The following is a 5,635-nucleotide window of genomic DNA, read 5'->3' as shown; positions in this document are numbered from 1 at the left end:
GTAATCATACACTAATGAAAACATACCTATAAGAGCTGCATAGCCCACCCGTGCTCTTATTCAAATTGTGATAATGCCACAATCAAACAAATGTTATAAACATCAAAATGTCCAATTATTAAAGCTGCAGTAGGTAACTTTTTGTCATATTTGCTAAAACTCACTATATCCTGACAGTAGTACATGTCACAGATTATCTGTTGCATGTCTCACTACTGTCAGCATATAGTGGATGTTTCAGCAAATATGACAAAAAATATGTTTATAAAAATTACCTACTGCAGCTTTAAAGCTGATAAACAAAACTAGCAGATAGAAAAAAACTGACTGGTTTTGTCTGTGTGATTTAAAGTAAATGTACTGAAACCTGGAAACACATTGGTCCTTTTAAATCTAGGTTTCAAAAGCAAAACTCCTCAACCCACACTATTCTATATGTCTGTAGAAATACAGTGACAATACAATGTAATACATTTCTAGGCCTGTTTGTTAGTGAAATAATGGCTGCAGGTATAATACTGAAGTGTGTAACATTTGAAGCACTAGGCAGAAAATGCTTACTGCAAATCATTTGAAATGTGTAAAATAAATGGATAGTCAATAAAAACAACACAAATGTTGGTCAGTGCTGTAAAAATGTTTTCTAAGCAGTCCAAAACTTGTTTTCAGGTTTATGAGCAGAATGCTGAAAGTCAAAGATGACCTTTGACCCTTAGGTTAAGCTTCAGCAGCTCCTGTGTGGTTTGCATGTGAAGTGTAGTTTGAGTTAATTTATAGAGCAGAAGCAGTTTCCTCAGTGTCTTACTACCAGTGTTGTACCACTAGATGACAGTCTTAGATCATCTATTGGCTGTCAGGAGTTAGTGGCTCTCGCTCAGAAGGTGATGATTGTGGGATTTCTGTGGGTTTTTATTCTGTTGATGATCTATGATTAAATATTTTTATTTATTTTTCTTAAATGTACATTTTGGCATGCAGCAAACATCCACACTGATCTGTGGACATTTGTGGATGAATAAACGGAAAATGAAACTTGAAAAAGTTTCTGTTGCTCTTTGTCTATTTAGTCATGATGGGTATCACTGCCCAGTATTTATGCTTATAGCATACATTATTCCAAGGAAGCATAAAATGAAGGACTTCCTGCAGCTTAAGACTTCACACCCTACCAAAAAGTGTCCAAGCTTACATGAACTGACCACAGCACTGTGTGACATCAACTGGTGACAAAGTAACTGCACGTACAGTATTAGCAGACAAAAATGTCTTATCCCTTAAATACCCCATTCAGACATATATTAAGACATGATATATGCAAGTAGTCAGCTTGGAACAATAATGTGTGTTTGATATATAATTTCCACATTAAAATCTTTAAAAAGTGATCTACTCCTTGTACCTCATTAAACATTCCAGAATGTTATATTACATGTGAATATGCAAATGTTAATTTCAAGTTTTCCTGCTGGATAAAAGATTTCTCCTACTTCACTGTAAAGTCCATTCTCAGTGTCCAGTCCACTTGTATATGTTGCATACTGGACCAATTTCAATCACATCACATGATCTTCATCATTAGCAGTTTGATCGTTTGTCCTGGAATTACAGCTGTTCAAATTTCCATTTTTTCTGAGCAAAAGCTGAGGTTGAAAAATAACTTTTCTTTGATTGGTTGCATTATGGGATGTGTAAGACTCAGGGATAGTCACTGTTGCATCAGTTTGGACCATTCTGATTTAAAATTTGTATCACTTGTGAGCCCCCAATATACTAACCTGACCATTGAAATAGTTGACTTTTATGCATATTTACTTTAAATAAACCCCCACAGTGTCCACATGGACACCCACGTGCAGCTTGGACTTTATGACCGTATGGACTGGAAGTATGGACCTTGCATGCAGACTCTATGTGTGAAAATCTGTCTACACAGCCACCCACGAAATAAAACATAATAAATATCTACAACAGTAAAATGCCACATACGCATTAATACAGCAGTCATTTTAATCCAAAAACATCAGATAGAATACTACAGTGACAGGGACCATTTTACTGTACAAAGACTTCTTTAAGTACTCATTGAAATCATCATCACATTTTTAGCACTAAACATTACATTCACTAGCTATACTCCTTAACAATAGTTACTTTAAGGGACTTTAGTTGAATATGGGATTGTCTGATATTGTTATTTATTACTGAACTGACTTGTTGCCAGTGACAGCAACAAATCCCATGCAGTGAGAACCTTTGACATATATGTTCCATCATTCCTAATACAAGCCATCAGCTGCAGTAAGCCATATATGTCTGAGTGTGTGGCGGCATCTGGACTGAATCCACTCTCACTGATGCTGGTCACTGTTTCCTAACACCCCTTAATCCATGGAGGGATGACACGCGCAAACACAGACACACACACAGAATCAAGCTGACACACATGCATGCTCACACATACAGACCAGACAAACAAACATTGACAACACACACCTACACAGACTTAAAACTACAAATCCATACCCAACTAGATAAATACACACTTATAGGAGACAGACAGAATGACACACACCCAACTGCTGTTTTAAGTGATCAGGGGACACAAGCACACACACACACGCACACACGCACACACACACACTTCCCCTAAAACCCTGCCACCAGCCTCGTTCTGAGTACTCTGAGAGGGAAAATGTGTTTTGTTGCTTAGGAACAGTTTGCCTTGCATCTCTGCGGGGGGTCTCCTTTTGAATATCATTATGTCCCCCTCGATTGGGGAAGACGACACATTTTTCTGTTCTGCCAATATTTATCTTGGGCTCCACTCGCTCTCCGGAGGCCCACAAAAACGTTTTCATTGATTAAAGGCGGTTGAAGGCAGATTCCGCCGTCAGACGCCTCACCTCTTTTAATGTAAATTTATCAAAACGGCTGCATGGCGCCATGGCAGGTGTCAAGGTTAGGAGCAGCTGCGCTTTGCTTTTCTTTAGGTAGCAGCCTGAGGAGGGGAAGAGGATGGATATTAGGATGAAATTAATGTTTGTTTGTTTGAGAGCCTTCACCTGAAAATACCTTGCTGCTACAATACAGAGCTGGACAGAGTCATACCGTCAGGCAGATGAACCAAAACTGGGGCCCTGGGCCATGAGCCAAAACCACCATCTCTCTGTGGATTTTCTATACACCCTGTCCTTTTAGTGTAACTGCTGCACAAGTATCTTTTATTTGCGATTACTAAATTGATTTTGGAATTTTATCCGCTTAATAATGGCATAATGGTGTTCTTGGAAAGTGTAAGTCACACTGATTCTTAAAATATGTACAGTATTATGTCTGTGTGGAGAGATTTGACTGAGTTATGACAAGAACAAATAGCGCAAGTACTTTAATCTCCTCCATGAACTGTCTTTTTTAAATAACTTTATTGAAACGAGTATACAATATGTATACAAGTAACAACTTGTGCATACAGATTGAGTCTATAGTCTGGACGGTAACAAAATATAGTTACTAAGTACCAAAATGACTGGCCAGTAAGTACAAAAGTTATTACTTACATGGAAACCAAGAAGAGCCAAGAAAGATAGAAAGACATTTTAGGTTGGTGGCTTGAAGATGATTGTTGAGTCGCATACCTATGCTGGGAATGAAACTCAATATTTCAGCTATGTTTCTTGGCTCTGATTGGCTGTTTTCATTCAGGCCTTGTAGATTGTTGCAAATGCACTTGGAGGAGCCAAAGCTGTCTTATGTACTAGTGTCAGGATATAGTGAAAGTTTCAACAAATATGACAAAAAGTTATTTTTATAAAAGTTACCTTCTTCAGCTTTAATAGTAAATACTAAATTATTACTTACTAGTATATGTTTTGTACACAAAAGGTAAAAATTTAGTACCAGGAAAGGACATGATACTTTTTATGAAACCATTTTAAGGTAGACTATGTATAGAGTACTTGGTATTTACAGGGACATACAAAAGGCTTTATTTTACAGTCCTAGTTCCAAACCATTTATGGAATTTTAATATGATTGATTCCTGAAAACAGTACCTATTACACATCATCAAGGTATAACAGGATACTTTGTTATACAATACTTTTAACTTGAACTCACCAAGGAAGAACAATGAAACTGGCATGGTATTTCCATGTACATACTGTGGATTTTCCTAGTAAGTAATATGTGCCTATACTGGGTAATTAAGTACTTACTAACCATTTATTTATTTCTGAATAAGTTTCCTAGTACATTTACATGTATCTACTAGGTAATACTTTCTAGCCAGTTCTTCTTCTAGAAACTTTCCTAATAACTTCGCACTTTTTGCAAGTTTCACAGGCGAAACAGTTGTTCCCAGGTCATCAAATACAGGCACGAGCAGTGTTCAGTTAGTCGCAATCTCAAACTTCACTACTAGATGCCACGAAATTCTACACACTGGACCTTTAATTGTAAAGATTACAATAGTTATACATTTGAACAGCTTTTTTGTTTGTACATTCAGATATATAAGTGCATGGTTTGATATGGACGGTGAGTTGTGAGCAGCTGGTCTGTGAATATAAAATTTGGTCATATTCAATGAATCCAAACAATATTAAACAAAAGATTCCAAAGTGAGGATAGAGTTATATTGGCCTTGTGTCTCTCCTTCTGCAGGTCCCCTTGGGGGAGGAGTGCTTCACAGTTTGATAAGATTGATATAGAAATAATAATATGAGCACAAAATACACCTAAACAATGAAGTTATTTAAAAAAATAATCTTAAAGCAGGCCCTCCTACACAGGAAACTGAGGATGTTTCTGGTATTGATGACTTCACAACTTCACAAATCTCACTTAATTTCTGTCACTGACGAGAGTACATGCCAACAAATAGTTAGTGCTAAAACAGTAAAAAAACAAAAAAGTTGTTTTCAGCTAATTAACTCTGACAGTGTGATCATAATGATTTTTAGCCATCAACTCCTAACCTGGCTGTGACACCAGCAGTGTTAATTGGAACAAAGATGCATGAAATTTAACCACAGACAGACACACTTCAGTCTGTCCATCATCCAATCTTTCAATTATTCAATTCAATCTGGTCATGTTGAAATTGGCCATCTAATAAACAAGAAAATAAATCTTATTTTTGTCCTTGTGGAGGCACACAGATTCAAAGTAAAAGTTTTTAAAGCCTTTTTTAAATTAAAAATGAAGAATGTGAATTGTGAATTTTAAGGAAAAAAAAACTTACTGTAAATTACTGTTGATCAGAGATTGAAATAAGGCTCATCAGTCATGACTGTACAATGTAATATACGTAATAGCATATAAATATCATCCCACGTTTAAATGTGTAAGTCTATGCATTATAAACCTTTGCCATGTCATTTGCTAACTAATTCAGTTAGAAAGTTTTGGGCGTGCAAGAAGGGAAAAAGTCAGGTGACCTTTGTTGTCATGGTAACAATAGTCAGGTGACTGACTGAAGTAGAACAGGAGCCGGAGCCTTCAGTTACCAAGCTCCTCTCCTATGGAATTCAATTCAATTCAATTCAATTTTATTTGTATAGCGCAAATTCATAACAGAAGTTATCTCAGGACAGTTTTCAAATAGAGCAGGTCTAAACCAAACTCCTTTTAACAT

This window comes from Morone saxatilis, unplaced genomic scaffold (genome assembly GCF_004916995.1).
Source record: "Morone saxatilis isolate NCDOM2014 unplaced genomic scaffold, NCSU_SB_2.0 Contig3, whole genome shotgun sequence".
Lineage (NCBI taxonomy): Eukaryota > Metazoa > Chordata > Actinopteri > Moronidae > Morone > Morone saxatilis.
Note: the sequence above shows the minus strand (reverse complement) of the source record.